This window comes from Equus asinus, chromosome X (assembly GCF_041296235.1).
Source record: "Equus asinus isolate D_3611 breed Donkey chromosome X, EquAss-T2T_v2, whole genome shotgun sequence".
Lineage (NCBI taxonomy): Eukaryota > Metazoa > Chordata > Mammalia > Perissodactyla > Equidae > Equus > Equus asinus.
The window spans coordinates 75,147,803-75,167,747 of NC_091820.1; positions in this window are offsets into that span (position 1 = coordinate 75,147,803).

Below are 19,945 nucleotides of genomic sequence, written 5' to 3' on the forward strand. Positions count from 1 at the left end.
CATTTTTATAAGTTACATTTTGTACTTTTTCAAATTTGCTAGATCATTTTTATGGCTTTCAGTTCTTTGTAGATATTTTCATGCTTCTCATATATTTCCTAAGTATTATAAATATGGTTATTTAAAAATTTGCATCTGGTAATTCAAGCATATGAAGTCTTTGTGGACCTATTTTTGCTGTCAGATTTTTCTGATATTTTTCATACATGATGCCCTGTTTTTGTTTTCCTTTTGTGCGAATTTATTTTTGACTTGGAACAGCTAAATTCCTTAGAAAAAATAAATGCTAGGATTATTTGAGGCCTAGAATAAATGTGCCATCCTCCAGATAAGGTTTACTCTTCCTTCTACTAGATGCTTTTGAGCAACACCATCATGAGAATACTATGTTCTAATGGAAAGTTTGAGGTTTTAAGTGTTATCTGGATAGTATGAATTTGGGGTTAAAATGCTGTAAGAAGTGGTTTGTGTTTATGATTATATTTAGATGTGCTTTATTTTAGTCCTGCACTGCTCAGTACCTTAGCAACTTTCCCTGTGGTTGTAGGGGGAGGGAGATGAGGGACATACATGCAGTTTATTTTTAGTTGAAACTTACCCTAATGGTATGGGTCTTTGGGGGCCCAGTTTGATGGGGAAGATGTCTCTTGCTTGACACTCCTTCTGGGGAACACCCTGGTTTTTGCCTGCAGTTCCTCAAACCCTTCTAGACCATAAAAATCTATGCTAAGTGTTGCGAGATTTGGAGAAAAAACTTTAGGGAAAATGTATAATAGTGCTTTCCTTACCATCTTTGGTTCTTCATTCACCTGATAATTCCTTACTATCATGTCCATTCTTCCATGCTTTTAAAGAAGATTTTTAAAAATAATTTATCCAAAATCTTTGACTGCTTTCAGTAAGAGTGTTAGTCTGGATACATAGCTAACTATATTTCTGGAAATTGAAGACCAGTATTTGTTTTTCACAACCACAGGTTCCAGTTTAAACAGACTATGGTTTCAAATCAGGAGTTAGTATAGGAGATGAAAAAACACAAAATATTCTACAGAGGTGAGTTTTTCCGATATGTCTCAAAATGTGTTCTATGTATCACTTGCCTCTCAATCAACCCAATTGATTATCAAAATGAAGATTTCTGGGTCCAACACAAGACATACTAGATAAACATGTCTAGGAGTTAAGCCCAGGAATCCTTATTATTTTTATTGAAGTCATAATTGTTTACATCAATGTGAGATTTCAGTTGTACATTATTTCTTGACTGTCACTATGTAAGTGCTTCCCTTCACCCCTGTGCCCACCCCGACTCCAGTTCCCCTGGTAACCACTAAACTGTTTTCTTGGTCCATGTGTTTGTTTATATTCCACATATGAGTGAAATCATCTGGTATTTGCCTTTCTCAGTCTGGCTTATTGTGCTTAGCATTATTCCTTCCAGGTCCTTCCATGTTATTGCAAATGGGATGATTTTTGTCTTTTTTATGGCTGAGTAGTATTCCATTATATATATATATATATATATATATATATATACCACATCTTCTTTATCCATTCATCAGTCAATGGGCACTTGGGTTGCTTCCATGTCTTGGCTATTGTGAATAATGCTGCAACGAACATAGTGATGCATAAATCTCTTTGAATTGTTGATTTCAAGTTCTTTGGATAAATACCCAGTGGTGGAATAGTTGGATCATATGGTATTTCTACTTTTAATTTTTTGAGATGGGCCAGCCAGGTGGCACAGTGCCTAAGTGCACACATTCTGCTTCAGTGGCGCAGGGTTCGTCAGTTCAGATCCCAGATGCAGACATGGCACTGCTAGGCAAGCCATGCTGTGGTAGGCGTCCCACATATAAAGTAGAGCAAGATGAGCACGGATGTTAGCTCAGGGCCTGTCTTCCTCAGCAAAAAGAGGAGGATTGGCAGCAGTTAGCTCAGGGCTAAACTTCCTCAAAAAAAATTAAACAAATAAATAATTTTTGAGAAATCTGCGTAGTGTTTTCCATAGTGGCTGCACCAGTTTGCATTCCCATCAGCAATGTATGAGGGTTCCCTTTTCTCCACACCCTCTCCAACATTTGTTATTTTTAGTCTTACTGATTATACCCATTTTAACAGGCATAAGGCGGTATCTTAGTGTAGTTTTGATTTGTGTTTCCCTGATGATTAGTGATGTTGAACATCTTTCATGTGTTTATTGGCCATCTGTATGTCTTCTTTAGAAAAATGTCTGTTCATATCCTGTGCCTATATTTTGACCAGGTTGTTTGTTTTTTTATTGTTCAGTTGTATCAGTGTCATATATTATGGAGATTAACCCTTTGTCAGATATATGATTTGCAAATATTTTCTCCCAGTTGGTGGATTGTCTCTTTGTTTTGATTATAGTTCCCTTTGCATTGCAGAAGCTCTTCAGTTTGAGGAACTCCCACTTGTTTATTTTTTCTTTTATTTCCCTTGTCTGAGAAGACATGGTATTCGAAAAGATCCTTTTTAGTTCAATGTCAAAGAGTGTAATACCAGTATTATCTTCCAGGAGTTTTGTAGTTTCAGGACTTATCTTCAAGTCTTTGATCCATTTTGAGTTTATTTTTGTGTATGGTGTGAGATAACAGTCTACCTTCATCCTTTTGCATGTGGCTGTCCAGTTTTGCCAACACTATTTATTGAAGAGACTATCTTTTCTCCATTGTAGGTTCTTGGCACCTTTGTTGAAGATTAGCTGTCCATAGATTTATTTATGGGCTTTCAGGAATCTATATTTTTTTCAGGCTTTCTAGTTAATTCAAAGGCACACAAAATTTTTAAGGTCCCTTAATTTAGAATTAAAATTAAAATAGTTACTCTCCCTTTTAGTTTTACATTTAGAGACTTCTATTGAAACAAGAGAGAATAAAGGGAACTCCTGATGAGAAAGATAGGGCACATGTCTAAATGATGGTTGTGGACTTGACAATGGAGAAAAATGGGAATAAATTTTACATTTTAATAAAAGTTAATTTCCACATAATTGGAGAAGTATAACTCACAACTGAAGCATAAATTGATTAATATAACCAACAAACAAAATTATATATTCAAAGACAACAAAGAATTTTATTCCTTAATGATATTTTTAGTCAGAGATGGAATTTAGATTGTAGAAAAACCAATTTCAAACCATGCAGTTCACAGCAGAGTATTGTGCAGCAATTCACTTGGCATGCGAACGAACAAACATCTTTAAACTTTGTGAAGAGCATGTTGGGGAGTCTGATAAGGCAAACCTCAGGATGGAGTCTTTCCCCCTGCAAATAAGTGGCTGTGACTGTGTTGTTCGTCTTTGTGCCTTTCCCCTGCTGAGTTTTGGTGACTCATATTGCACTGACCATTTTAAGAGGCAGCTTCTCTGTAAACTGAATACAATCTATATTTCAGAGAACCTTCCACTTCTCTTTCCTTTTGCTAAAAGCTAAATGACTATTATGAATCAAAATCCTTATTTTAGATGGCAGTAGGCAATAGGAATATGGATGAGAGGAAACATCTTTTTTGGAGAGTTAAAAACAGATGCTGCAAGATAGCTCTAATCAAATTAAGGCTGTGAATTTAGTTTCCTTTCCCTCAAATAATTTAAGAATTTGGACTTACTGATAATTCTGTAATCCAAAAGTGGGAAAAGTAACAGTACTCACAAATTATCTTTTAGGAAAATGGAGGGCCTCTGCAAATGATGTGTTAGCAGCCATCATGCCTACATTTTTAGACATTGGGGTTCATCTGATATTACTCTAGACATATTTATAATCCATTGCAACTTTTATAATGTTGAAGATAAGAATTTGCTATGGGCAGAAACACACGAAGGTGACCCCTAATGAGTCATACTTTTCTACATTCCTTTCCCCTGGGTTGTGGATGGAGTCTGTAACTTGCTTCCAGGAATAAAATATAGCAAATGGGATGGGATGTCACTTCTTTGATTTGGCTAGATTATATGAGATTCCATTTTAACAGATTAAAGTGAAACATTCTCTTGCTGGCCTTAAAGGGTAACTTGCCAATTTGTGATAGGGCTATGTGGCAAGGATAAGTGAATGGCCTCTAAAAGCTGGCTGATGTCCAGGAAGAAAACAGTCTTAATCCTACAACCACAGGGAACAACTAGGTGAGCTTGTAAAATGACATCCAACTCAAGAAAGGAATACAGCCTAGCCAGCTCCCTGATTGCAGTCTTGTGAGACTCTGAGCCAAGGACTCACTTAAGCCCTGCTCAGACTCCTGAACCATGGATGGAAATTGTGATACAATATGCGATGTTTTCATCTCTTTGAAATGTTATTTTCTAACTGCAGGAGTGATAGAATCAGCCAGTCTGGCTTGCAGCAACAATTTTCGAGATTAATGAAATCTATTACATCATAGTTACAAGGCACTTTGGAAGTAAAGTTCTGTAGAGTTTTTGTGGAAATTGGTAAATAATGATTACATTTTGATATTTCCTTGAGTCTAGTTGCTATTATACTCATCAATTCTTTTTCTCCAGATCTAGTTCAGTCATCTTTAAAATCTAGATTAACAAACATACACACATTAACACATATACAACTATATATTTTAGTGTTATTACTAACCTTTTCGTGGAAGTCTGTGACTGTAAATAGAATGGAAATAAGGCAAAAGTCCATGATTGAGGACAGCTACTCTAGACACTGTGATATATTTACCAGCATGGTAATAATCACATTGAAATATACTGAAAGGAAAAAAACACTTTAAAGTTAATATATGTACTACATAAATTATCAACAGCCACATAAACTATGAAAACAAAGTGCTTCTGGTTCTTCAAAATAATTACTTACCAATTACACTGGAATTCAAAATATCAGGATGCAGATATGTTTTGTATAATCATAAGTGGGCACAGCCTTCAGTTATTTGCTAAAAGACCAGGGATTGCATTACAATTTTCCATAGAGAAAATTATCCCTTCACAGTATTATTAGTGATGGGAAAAACTGAGGCCATGTCTCACTACCGTTGTTATTTTACAAAGTACACAGTGAAATTAACAACTTCAGTGAGAGAAGCAGTGTGCTTGATAGTTTAAGAAAAACCCACACTGGCCTTGCTTTCATTGAAGTTTTAATTTTGGAATATTTATGACCAATCCCCCCCCAGGAAAATTTCAAAAAAATCCTTTTAAACAGAATAAAATCTAGAAAAGTTTAAGGATAACTGTTATTAAGTGATGTCTACAATCCATTTTATAGCTTGCATCAACATTTTGAATATTACTTTTTATTTCACGACTGTCTACTTAGCACCATAATGTTCCTGTACTGTAATGGAGAATCAATATGTGGTCTAAACTTTCTCTTATCACTAAACATTTAATAAATATCTATTGATTTGATATGAGGGATTTTTTTTAAAAAATTGGTATGTTTCAAATTAAGCAAGTAAATAGGATCAGAATCAGAAATTATGAAACATTATTTTTTACCTCTGTGATGGTTAATTTCGTGTGTCAACTTGGTAGGTCACTGTACCCAGATATTTGGTCAAATACCAGTCTAGATGTTGCTGTGGGGGTGTTTTTTAGATGAGATTAACATTTAAATCAGTGGTCTATTAATAAGGCAGATTTCCCTCCATAATGTGAATGGGCCTTATTCAATCAGTTTAAGTCCCTAAGGGAAGAAAACCTTGAGATCTCTCAAGGACACGAGAATTCTACCTCCAGACAGTCTTTGAACTGAAGCTGAAAAATTAATAACTTTCCCCAGAGTCACCAGTCTGCCAGCCTGCCCTGCAGATTTCAGAATTACCAGCTTTCACATATGTGTGAGCCAATTCCTTAAAAATCTCTCTATATATCTATTTCTATATCTATATTTATATCTATATATCTATATATAGATACACACACACACACACAACACCTACATACACACAAACATCCTATGCTCTATTGGTTCTGTTTCTTCGGAGAACACTGAGGAATACAGATTTTGATACCACAAATGGTTCTAGAGGAACAGAATCTTAAGGCTGAATTTTCTGAAATGATTCTGAGGTTTCTGGAATTGGTTTTCTAATCTGATTAGATTTAAAGGTACTAATGATTTTATTTCCAGTAGGAAAGTGAGCACTGATAATACATAGTGTGATGTTGCAAAAGAGATATGATTGGATCTCTATTGAGATCCAAAGATCTATTAAGAATTCAAAATACCACTGTAGAATACTCTTAATCAAATACCTATAAGAGGCAAGGTTCTGAGTGACTTTGTATATGAAACTTACACATTTTTTTCAAACTAACAAGCAAAATGAGATTGGTTCCTTGGTCCTAATTGAACTGAACAAAGTAGGGAAAGGGTGAGCTCAGGGATTCTAATTCCCAGCTCAAGTGCTGCACAAATGACCTGGGAGTTTCAATATCCTTGCTGAAAGAAACCAAACCCAGAATCTTCTCCTGTGTGTGGCCAAATTATAATACAAATTGAATCCCAACTTGCAGGGGGTCTGCTGTTAAAGTGAGGGCATTGATTGGGAAGGAATGGGATCGTGAAAATTGGAATGGGTATATATGGGACGATCCTGATGATGGTGGGGATATTGAACCTCTAAATTCTGATCAGTGTTATTTGCCAGTAGAAGCAGCCTCTCCAACTCTCTCTGAGTAGATTAACCTCGCGTTGACTGAGGAAACTCTATTGGCTTCCTCTGTGGTAGTTGCCATGGAAGACACTGCTGATTCTTTCAGGTCCTACCCCCACTATCCCTCTTTGCTTCTAAATCTAAACTCAACTCAAGTCCCAGAAGGCCCCAAAGTTGAGGTACAAAGTGTGAGCCATGAGAAAGTTTGCAAAATTATTTCAGATGTAAGTACAATATGGAAAAATATTTCTCACTAATAGTATGTCTTAGATATAGTATTATAATATTCAAATAAATGAATCCCACAATAACATATAGAATAGTAATTTTCAATTTGAATCAGCCTAAATATGTTAAGTGCCTACCATGCACAAGGTATTCTTTTGCAGCACAATTTTATTTCGCTGCGATCTTTTCTAGACTTTATTCTCTTTTATCTACATCTTCTCTTCTTAGATGATACCGTCACCTTTGATTTTAATTTCAGCATCAGTATGCTGGAAATTCCCAGAACTCTCCCCTAAGCTTCACACCTATTCATCCAGCTTCCTATTTAACATTCCTACTTGAATGTCTCACAGACACGCTAATTCAATATATTTAAAACTGAACTCAACGATTTTCCTCTCAAACCCACTTTTCTTATAGTAAATAGCATTACCAGCCATTCAGTTGCTAATACCAGAAACCTAAGGTTCATCCTATACATCCCCAACCTCCTCATTATCTCTGGAATCCATTCTCTTCTCTCCACTTCCACTAACTGCTATCCTGCTTCGGATAGTCATTATTTTCAATCTTGACTACTGAAATAACCTCCTCATCAATCTCTTTCTATATATTCTTTTCTGCATACAATCCAGTTTCAACATAGGTCTTAGTTTAACACAAATCTGGTCATTACACTTCCTTGCATTTTTAGTCCCTTGAACTTGTTATGCACTTTTTCATCTCTGAGCATTTTCACAAGATGTTCTTTAAACTGGGACATTTTCGACTCCCAATTCCAACTAGCTTAGCCTACCTAACTCCTTCCTCTTTCATGTCTCAGATTAAATACAGTTGTTCATGCAAGCCTTTTCCGATAAGCCAAACTTTGTTCTCTGTGTAACACGCTCTCAAAATACTTCTTCACGAATCTTGCAAAAACTTGTTCGGTGTCTATCTTCTCTGTTATTCAGTCATTTCTAGGAGGATATGGACTATTTCTGTCTTATTCATTGCGATGGCATTACTGGTACAATACATGTCACTTAGGAGGAACTCTAAATGTTTTCCAGATCAATGAATGGAGAGATGAATAAATGCATATATTTGAAAAATTCTACTGTATCAAATTATGGCAATATTCAAAAGAAAATGTTTCTGTCATTCATGACATGGGTTATGAGATAATCCATACTGATAAGTGTGGCAGAGCTAAACAAGAGTTGAAGTTTAAAATGAGCACATACCTTCTGTCTTTAATAGCAATTTATAAATCATTTAAAGCTTGGCTACTCACAAGGAATGCCTCTTTAATAAATGGTGCTGGGAAAACTGGACAGCCATGTGCAAAAGAATGAAAGTAGACCATTATCTTTCCCCATGCTCAAAAATAGACTCAAAATGGACCAAAGACTTGAAGGTAAGACCTGAAACCCTAAAACTTCTGGAAGAGACTATAGGCAGTACACTCTTTGATATCAGACTTAAAAGGATCTTTCCAAATACCATGTCTACTCAGGCAAGGGAAACAAAAGAAAAAATATAAACAAGTGAGACTTCATCAGACTAAAGAGCTTCTGGAAGGCTAAAGAAACCAAGATCAAAATGAAAAAACAACTCACCAACTGGGAGAAAATATTTGCAAATCATATATCTGATAAGGGGTTAATTTCCATAAAGCTTGGCTACTCATCAGGAATTAGTTCATATGTGTATAGCTCAAAAATTCATCATAGGAAACAAAAAAGAGTGAAGGAAGCTATTTGTCAAGAGTTTGGGGCGTGTGTAATACAAAGATGCATATCACACATAATGTAGTTATGTATTTACAGTTAGGTTCAATCTAGAACAATATAAAAAGAGAAATTCCATTTAAGATGTGGACTATGTTGAAAGCATTCATTTTGTGATTATGTGATACATTTTGTAGCTTTAATCACCTACTCTCTGAAGCACTGCTACTTGCTTATCAAACATCCACTTTCTTACCAACAGAAGCATTTCTAAGGTAGCCAAGGAAAAGCTTAATTACTCCATTTCTCAGCTTCCTTTGCATCTAGGAGTGATGACGTGACAAAATTATGACACACACACACATATATATATGCAGAAATATATTGGAGATTTGGGGAGAAATTTGGTATTTCTTATACTATGCCAGTGCTTCATCTTTATTACTTTTTATTCTACCTAAATGGAATATGGATGATATAACTAGAAGTGTAGCAGCCACTTTGTAACTTTGAATATAAAAGTTACATACTGAAGATGACTGAGCAGGAAGATAGGAGACTGAGGGCATTGGCGACATCTTAGAGAAGCTGCAGCAGCCCTAGAATGCCTATGCCTGGAATCCAACCTCTGGGCTTCTTGATTTTGAGAAAAGTAAACTCTAATTGAGTAAGCCTCAGCAGTCAGGTTTTTCTTTCATACATCTGAAAGTAATTCTTACTTGATATCGTTATCAACTCCAGGAATCAACTTTTTTGTAATTAAAAAACATAATGAAATTATCTTTTTAGTACACATTTTATTGAAGCAAAGTACACAAATTGTGAATATTGAGCTCTATAAAATTTCATAAAGTGAGCACAAAAGTGTAACCATCACCAAGATCAAGAAACACTAACAACGCTCTAGAAATCCCCATTGCTTCCTATTCTAGTCGCTATCCCTCCTAGCCTATACCTTGATTTCTTTTGTCTATTTTTTAACGTTGTATGAATGGAATAATAAATATGTACTCTTACTTTTTGCTTCTTTTGTTCAACACTGTGTCCCTGAAATTCATCCATGTTGTTGCTTGTGACAAAATTCATTCACGTTCAGTATTTTATAGCAGTGTTCTCAAAGTGTGGTCCCCAGATCAGCAGAATCAGCATAGCCTGAGAACTTGTTAGCGACGCAAATCCTTGGGTTCCACTGCAAATCTCTTGAATCAGAAATTCTGAGAGTGGGGACAAGCAATTTGTGCTAAACAAGCCCTCTAGGGGATTCCAATGCATGCTAAACTGAAAACTACTGCTACATAGATGTCCATAATGTCTATAACACTATTTTTCCATTCTATTCTTGATCGGTATTTAGGTATTTATAGTTTGGGCTAGAAGCTGAAAATCTTTTTCTGTAAAAAGCCCAGATAGTAAAATGTTTTGGCTTTAGATATATGGTTTCCACTGCAATGATACAAATTATAGTGTGACAGCAGACATAGACACAAATGAGCATGACTGTGTTCTAATAAAACTTTATTTACAAAAACATTTGGCAAGTAAGATTTGACATGCTGGCCACAGTTTGCCAGTCCCTGCTTAGGGCTTTTACAATCATACTACTGTGACTATTCTTGCACCTCTTTTGATGAGTATTCATTTATTTCACAATTGAGTACATAGCTAGGAATGAAATTTCTTGGTTACATGGTAGCTGAATGTTCAGTTTATGTAGGCTCTATCCAATATGTTTCCGGAGTGATTAGACAAATTTACACTCCTAAAGCAGTATATGATGGTTCCGCTTACTCCATATGAGGACCAACACTTGATGTTTTTAGTCTTCTTAATTTTAGCCATCCTGGTAAGCATATAGTAAGATTATTGTGTGTTTAATTTGTAATTCCCTGGTGACCAATGAAGTTGAGTACCTTTTCATATGCTTATTGACAATTTGAATGCTTTCATTTATGAAGTGCCTGTTTCACTCTTTTGCCCAATGTTCTATTAAGTTATTTGGATTTTTCTTATTGATTTGTAGAAGGTTTAAAAAAAAAATATATATATATATATATATACATTCTGAATTTGAGTCCTTTATTTTTGGATATAGCTATTGCAAGTATATTTTCCCACTGTGTGGCTTGCTTTTTCCTTCTCTTAGTGGCAGTCTTATGACAAAAAGAAGTACCCAGTTTTAATGTAATTCAACTTCCCATTTTTCCCCTTTATGATTAGTCTTTTATCGTCCTGTTTAAGAATTATATGTCTACTTCAAGTACAGGAAGGTATTCTGCTTATGTTTTCTTGTATTTTTAATGGTCTTTTCCCCATAATTAGATCTAAAATCCTTCCAGAACTGATTTTTGTTAAAAGTGTGAGATAGGTGTCAAGATTCATGTTTATCCATATGTACATCCAATTGGCTCATATCTTTTACCAAAAAGATTAGCCATTTCCAATGCACTATCACATTTGTCATAAATCATTTAATAATGTATGTGTGGATCTGTTTCTGTGCTCCATTTCTTAGTGGATTGTTTATATATGTAGCAATATTATACTGTTTTAATAAATTTTTATAATAGGACATGATATCTTGTAGTGTACATCCTCCACTTTTATTTTTCATATCTGACTTGCTATTCTTTGTGCTTTACATTTCCACTTAAATATTAAAGTCAGTTGGTCAATTTCCAAACAAGTCTGCTGCTATTTTGATTTATATCTTGAAACTTGAATCTGTAGATACATTTTGAAAGAAGCTAAATCTTTAAAATTTTGAAACTTCGAATCGTTGAGTAAATTTATCCCTCCATTTGTTTATGTCTTTAGTTTCTCTAAAAAGCATTTTACTGTTTTCATTGTAGAAGTGTTACACATCTGCATTAGATTTAATCCTACGGATCCTTGATGTTTTTAATTATGTAATTCACATAATTTTTTAAACTTCATTTTCTACTTCTTTGTGATTGGCATATAGAAACAAAATTCATTTTTTATATTGACCTTGTATATAAAAGACGTGATATACTCCCTAATTATTTCTGATATTCTGTGTATGGATTCTTTCCAAAATACATTTACAAATATAAATATTTCCTTTCTCCTTTTCCACACTTATTCCATTGTTTCTTGTTTCTGCGGTATTTCACTACCTAAGACTTCTGGTACAATGCTGAAAAGAAGTGGGGAGAGTGTGCTTTCATTTCTCATTCCAAATCTCGGGTTGGATAACTAAATATGATATTAGCTGTATGTTTTCATAGATGCTTTCTATCACATTGAAACCTTTTCTTTCCACCACTATTTTGCTAATACTTTTAATTTAGAAAAAGTGAGTTAAATTTAACCAAACATATATTTTTACATTAGTCAAGATAATTATGTTTTTGTCCATTTTACTGTTAATGGGGTGAATTACATTGATGAGCTTTTCAGTTTTTTGCCACCTTATGTACCTGTAACAAATCCTACTTCACTGTGTTGTATTTTCCTTTTATTTAAAAATAATTATAGATTCACAGGAAGTTGTAAAGATATTAGAGAGAGGTCCTCTGTACCTTTCATCTAGTTCCCCTTAACAACTGTAACAAAACCAGGAACTTTACATTGGTACAGCATGTGTGTGTACAATTCTATGCCATTTTGTCCCATGTTTTCATTTGTTTAACCACCTTCAAAATCAAAATACAGAACTATACGGTCATCACAAAGATATCTCTCCTTCTCTATCTTTATAGTCACACCCACCTTCCTTCGTCGAAGCCACTCTAACAGGTGGTGACCATTATTCTATTCTCTGTCATCATTATTTTGTCATTTTGAGAATGTTACATAGACAGAAACATACAGCGTGTGACATTTGCAGATTGGTTTTTTTCACTCAACATAATTACCCTTGAGATCCATCAAAGTTATTGCATGTGTCAATCATTGGTCCCTTTTTATTGCCAAGTAGTATACGATGATATGAAAGTACCACCATTCACCCATTGTGGGACACTTTGGCTGTTTCCAATGTGGAGCTAAGACAAATAAAGCTGAAGAGAACAATCACGTACAGATTTTTATAAGAATATAAATTTTCAGTTATCTGGAATATAAGATAGGAGTGTGGTTGCTGGGTCATATTGTAAGTGTAGGTTTATTTTTTTAAGAAACTGTAACACAATTTTCCAATGTAGCCATTTCATTTACATTCCCTCCAACAATATATGAGAGTTTCTCTGCATCCACGCTAGCATTTGATATTGCCACAATTATTTATTTTACTTTTCTAATAGATGTGTGGTGATATCTCATTGTCCTGATGGCTCGTGATGGTGAACATTTTTTCATGTGATTATCTGCCATCTGCATATCCTCTTCTGTGAAACGTCTCTTCAAATATTTTGCAATTTTCCAGTTGGATTTTTTTTTCTTATTTCTTTTTTTTTAACTGTTGAGTTTTAGAATACTTTAGATATTCTAGACATGGATCTTTGTCCCATATGTGTGTTTCAAATACTTTCTCCCACTCTGGAACTGTCTTTTCAACACTTAACAGGGTGTTTTTTTAGGGTAAACTTTTTTTTTTTTTATTTTTAAAGATTTTATTTTTTTCCTTTTTCTCCCCAAAGCCGCCAGGTACATAGTTGTATATTCTTCGTTGTGGGTCCTTCTAGTTGTGGCATGTGGGACGCTGCCTCAGCGTGGCTTGATGAGCAGTGTCATGTCCGCGCCCAGGATTCGAACCAACGAAACACTGGGCCGCCTGCAGCGGAGCGCGCGAACTTAACCACTCGGCCACGGGGCCAGCCCCAGGGCAAACGTTTTTAATTGTGATAAAATACACTTCGTGGGTTTTTTCTTTTATGGATGGTGGTTTTGGTGTCAGGTTAAGACACTTTCAACAAGCCCTGTGCCAGAAGATTTCCTCTTTTGTAATCTTCTAAAACTATTATTGTTTTACATTTTGCAATTTACGTTTAAAACCATGACCCAGTTTGAGTTAATTTTCGTGTAAGATGTGAGGTTTAGGTCAAGGTCCATTTATTGCTCATCTATCCAATTGCTTTAGCACCATTTGTTGAAAATACTATCTTTATACAGCATTTAATTAAGGTGACTGTCTACAGGACTCTGACAGGCAGAATGAGGCAGACCTGTAGTATTGACTTCCACCATGCCTCCCAGTATCCTGGACTCAGTCAGCTGAAGAAATGTTATTAACCATCAGAATCTAGCTTAGAATGTGGAATGGCTTTCTCTTTAAGTTTCCTTATTGGCCATATCGCTAGACTAGAGGAATTAATCCAGGGACTAAAGGCTGTATTAGAAATTGCACAAATGCCACCTGGATCTGCAAGTATGAAATCTACAGCAATTTTAGCATCCATGACAGCACTGGCCAGTAAGTCTAGGCTGACCCGAATGCTTTCTAGAGCTGAGATGTTGTTATTAATCACTTCAGCTAAATTCAGGGACTAATACTTCTAATTGGATGATTCTCCTTGTAGGAATAACTGCCTGCAGGGTACACATAAAAAATGAGTCTGTTAGTCCTCTGAGAAGCTCCCCTATCTAACTAAGGTGCACTCGTTTTGAAGAGATCTCTACAGTTGTATGAGGTTTACGTGATCTACTGGTGATGTGTCATTAAACACATGAAGGTTTCTTATGGCCACCTTTAAGGAGCAAATAGCTGTGTTTCAAAGCAGGGGAAAGTTAATTTGGTTTCCACAAAAGTAGCGGTGCACATAGTACCTTGAACAGAAAGTGTTTACAATGGTTGAGGCCCCCAAAGGAAAACTATGTAAGTCAAGGATTCAGGTTAACAGTGTCTCTATTATGGCCTCCTAAAAATTGGTAGGTCTTAGGGTTCCCAGTTAAGTTCAAATAATTGACTCTAGTCCTTGTTTTCAGTAAGAACTGACTGTGCAATCAATTCAAACTATCTTGTTTGCCCATGCCACAGGTCAAGTGGCATTCACCTACCCCATGCAATAAGTTAGTGGCATCTAAGGAAATAATGGTAGGAAATATACGTGGAGCTATTGACAGGTGTTTCGCTTGGGAAATGCAGCAGCTGTAGCCATCCTCTGTTGTCTCCAATAGATTTCATGGTAAAGTTAAGGGAAATGTTGATCAAATTGTGGTCAGAACTGTCTGGCAGAGGTTGGCAGATACAACATTCAAATGTATGGTATTTGCAACAGTTTGGAAAAGCCAAACTATGGTATTTTACTTATCACATGGCAATTGTGAAAGACAGAAATCATTAATATCCTTTACTCATGTGTCATTCCTGGGTATAAGTGGTTCCTTTTCTGAGTGTGGGGGTACTGGCTCTCTCTCCTCCACTTTGAAATTGGTGTGCCACATACCAGTAGCTTTAAATACACCCTTTTTCAAATCATTTACTCTTTGCATTACAACTTTCATCTTGTAGGATCAGGTGCAATAAGGACAAAGACAGTTTTACAAAAATTACAGAGATGCATTATGCCTCCACATTTAGCCCACATAGTCCACGGTTGGGAACTCAGAGAGTAATGCACTCAACAAGTAATCCTTATCATCATGCTCTAGGACCATGTCAATCAAGCAATAAAATCCAGGTAGTTGAAGAAGAACTAAGTTTGAATCTTCTGGGACGCCTTTTGGTCATGCTGACACCTGGAGGGTGTACCAACCAGTCCAGCACGGAGTGGTTGGTAGGGGGAAGAAAGAAGCACTGTGCCAGGAATGGTTCAAAATAGATTTATATGCACACCTCCAACTACTTTTGAGTGGATCACTACCCAGGAACCAACTCAGAAGGGACGATTGCTTTCTTGACAGAACACTCAATGAATAAACTACATTATCAAGGAGTATAGAGCAGGAGGAAGAGATTTATGTAAAGTCAGAAATCTTTTTGAGTTGATTTTTGAGGAGGTTGTTCCAATGTTAATTAACACCACATGCCTGTGGATGGTAGGGGACATGAATGTTTCATTGAATATCTTAACTATCATCCCATTTTTGAATGGCTTTGTGATGAAAGGTGCATCATTGTCAAACTAAAATTGGTCAGAAAAGTCAAGCACCTTATGTGATAAGTTTCAAGAGCCACAATAGTGTGGCTGGACTTGGACAGTAAGATTGAAACAGCAATGTCATAATCCTGAAAAAGTGTCAAAAGCAGTGAGACACCCTCCGATAACCACAAAAGACAGTCTAAGCTCTGATGTAATCAATATACCAGAGTGGACAGAGGCAAAGTCCCACGCAATATACCCACACCTATACTAATAAAATAGCATGATTTTGGCAGCAGTCATAAGCCTGAAATTCAATGGTAGCCTCTAAATCAGAAATATAGCATGCTTTACTTTGTCCTTGTTCAATAGTGAAGGATATGTTGCCATGTCCAATACGATGATGGATCCCGACAGCAATGATGGCAATCTAGGTGGCGAAAGCTTATTCATCATCTTGATTCCATCCAGTCACATTAGAGAATGAGGTTTTTCAGTGGGCCTCTAGATAAGTGACCCCTACAGTTTCATCAGCAGCCATGATTTATTTCCTCAGTTGACAGATTCAAAGAGGGGTGGTATTAATCTGCCAATTTGTAGTTTCTGAAGTGACACACCAAACAGTAAGGCAATTGGCAGCAATTTAATAGGCAGGAGGTAGGGCAGGTGGGACATGTAAAGTACAACAAAGTTCACCAAGGGGAGTATTAGCTGGAGGTAAGAGAACATCCTGGAGTTCTTCTCACTGAGTAAAGAGATCATATATGCTTTTAGCTCTGCATAGCCGGTGCTGAGGCTGAAGAGAGATAGCAGCCTGTTAGATATCATTGGGTTTAAGCTTAGCCTTACCATCAGTTACCCAGGCCTAGGCATTTAAGAAACCTCTGTGAATTAAGGGCCCCATTTAGCCATGGCTTTCATTCAGGCAGTGGAGTGGTGGATAAAATCTCCCACACAAAAGAGTAGCTGCCATTTTTAATGTAAAAGCTTAAATGACATTGTGCCCTGGCTGACTGGGTTAGTTAAGAAATTGTTTCCAGTGAAGGATGAGACTTGTTGGGTCTCTCCCAATTTGATAGTCATTGAATCTGAGTTGACCCACCAAAAAAGGGAGTGTCAGGCTGGAGGATCACAAGGCCTCTCTGCACTGGCATCTGGTTTTGACAAGGGCCCAATAGTAAGAATTTTTTTTTAAACTGTGTGTCAGGTAATAGGAAATTCTTCCAGTAGGCTGCATTGTGTGCAATACATGAGGTCATTAATCCAATGTAAAGGAAGAAGTGGCCTGAAGTAAGAATATATATGGTAGATGGCTTGCTTCACTGGTAAGCCTTGTAAGGAGCAATACTGGAATATTTTGGAGACAATGCAAACTGGGATAGGCATGTAGTTGGACCTAGAAGAGTGGGCAGAGAGTTAGCATATCTTTGTGTTTGACAACAAGGCCCACCAGGGAGTATCCACCAAGAAAAAGCACTCAACAACCAGATAGATATTTCTAGTGGATATCAACCAGCTTCTATCTTCAGCTACACCAGTGCTTGCACAACCTGTAAGGGAATGACTATCGTGGCAGAACAGAAGCTGTGAATGATTACAACAGCTTAAGATCCCTCTCAATAAGGCTTATATGATCACTGCTACTGATGAATGCTAGATCTGTCAATAGTAGAAATCACTGCTAAACACTTCAAATGATGCCATCCCTCAAGAAGAACCAAGCAGCCACTTGGTTTCAAGGTGATTATATCGGACTCCTTCCATACTGAAGGGGACAGTAATTCATTCCTGCAAAAATTATTTACTCTGGAATTGGATTTTCCTTCCTTACCTACAGTACCTCTACAAGTTCCCCTATTCAATCGCTGACAGATGTGTTATTAACCACTCGGGATCCTGTATAAGTGCTTCAGACCAAGGGATCCATTTTGTTTGAAGAAGAGTTTACCAGTCCTACCATTTGCTGTATCACCTGAAATCAGTTGGCCTGATAGATCTTCTGAATGGTTTATTAGAAGCTCAGCTAAGGCAACAGCTTGTGGATGACCTCCTGGTAGGGTTGAGGTGATGTCTTACAGAATGCAGTATGTGCATTGAATCAATGGCTGACATATGATTCTGTGGCCAAATGCTGAAAAACATTGGTCTTGAAACCAAAGGGTAGATAATGGATTGGCCCTTTTTACCATCAATCCTGCTCAGCCACCTCTAAAATTTATGTCTTCGGTTCCAGCAACACTGGAGTTCTTCTGGTTCGCAGCTCTTGGCTCCCAGGGGGCAATCCTTCCTCCAGGGACCCAGTAACTCTTCCACCAAACTTAAAGTTATGATCTCCACTTGGTCCCTTTGAGCTTCTCAATTCAATAGACAGGCAGGTAAAGAAACAAGTTCCCATCAGGGACCACAGACTTTATTTATTATGAGTAGACAAGATTGCTGCTATACAATGGAGGCAGGGATTAACATGTATGGAATTTGGTGGATTCTCTGGAGCATGTCTTGGTGGTCCCATGACTAGGGTTAATGATATGCACCCAATTGGGAAACCTTGTCCTAGGGTCTCTGTCTTAGGGAACCTAAACTAAGACACATAAGCAAAATTATAAAGTCAATGAATACTCTTTTGTGTCCCCCCACAGGATCATTTATGTGCCTTTCATCCACTGTTTGATATCCTATCCTGCACATCCACCTCCTCTGCAGAGCCCAGTGCCTACATGCTGTATATTGGCTACCCATTGATATTTACTCAGGTGCTTCATCATCATGCTCTTCCTCAGCAAATGACCTAAAGTTATTCCATTTCTACTCTACCATGTTGATTCTTTCTCATGCCCTTCACTGAGGACACTTGTTGAACTAAGATATTTTGCCTTACTTGATCTCTTCTTATGTTGATACCAAGAAACTAACTGACTGTCGTTCCCTTGTGGACAAGACTCATGTCTTATTAATTTTTGTATTTTTCACTTCCAGTAACATGGTAGTTGTGTAACGCACGTGAAAAGAACTAACTGGTTGATGCTATAGTGAATTATCCTTATGATTTCTTTATTGATTGAGAAGTCTTATTGTAAAGGAGGAATATGAGCATTAACTTCATTTGAATAAGTCCATTAGAGCATCAACTACATACGGATAGCATACGAATGTGTGCCTTTCACTTACACACTCAACTTTCTTCCTACAGCCCAGATCAAATGAAGACCAATGCATTCAGCATTTGGCCACAAAATCATATGTCAGATCAACTGAATCATTTTTAAAAGTTATCCATTCTATAAAATATTAGAAAACAGTGTTTGAAATGCTATTCAGTTATGAGTTTTAATGCTGTAAATATTAAGTTTGGATTCCCAGATGTTGATAGAAGGTGAAATATTTTTCAAAGTTTAAATATAAATAGGCAGTTAATTTTGCTCTGGCTATTTTAGCAATTCTATCAAATATTAAGCATGTTTTTGTATTCACCTTTAGAGTAGGAAATAATTATAAATTTATTGATTCTCTATAATACAAATAATTTGTGTATGTACTACTTCATTTATGCCGATATATGTTTAATTCTCTGAGAGAAAACCCAGCTGAAAACAACCCTAATCCTTGCCCAAATATGAGAAAATAAGATAAATAATTTAATTTAAATATTTAAAAAATAATTTTAAAAAGGATATCAGACTAGCACAAAATTTTACATTTATTACTGGTAAAGGTTAGCTTGGCAGACGTGAATTATGCCTGCGGGTAAATGCAACTACTGATACAGAACCTCACATTAGAAAGACTTATCCACACAAACAGTCATTTTTGTGTATGAAGGCCTGAAGTCATAGAGAAGAACTAGCGCTACCCATGAGCAGGCTCACTTGTAAATCTAATCTAAGCTAATATGCTCAATTATTATTCTCCAATTTGCTAATCAAAAGAATCACTACACCTCCCTAAGTGTAGAGTGAGTAATTGGACTGAGAGAGCTTATAGATAAATGTGGTGAGAATCTTTTCTCAGGTAAATGAGTTGCAAAAAAAAGAATGCCCTTCTGTACTTAGTGGTTAAGCATGAATACTCTTGATCAAACCATGTCTATAATCTTGGCTGCACTACTTTTGTTTTTTTAACAGCTTTATTGAGATACAAACCACATACAATAATATTTTTTTACAGTATTTTTTTTCTTTCATTCTAGGGGTTTTACATATCATTGGATTTACTCATGTTTTTGATGATGCTATTACTATTATTTTTTTAAACTTCATTTTCTATTTTTATCATGTTTATAGAAATGAAATTCTTCTTTGTCTATTTACTTTGTATACAAAATATATTTCCTAATTAATTCTAATATGATGTGTGTGAATTCTTTCACAT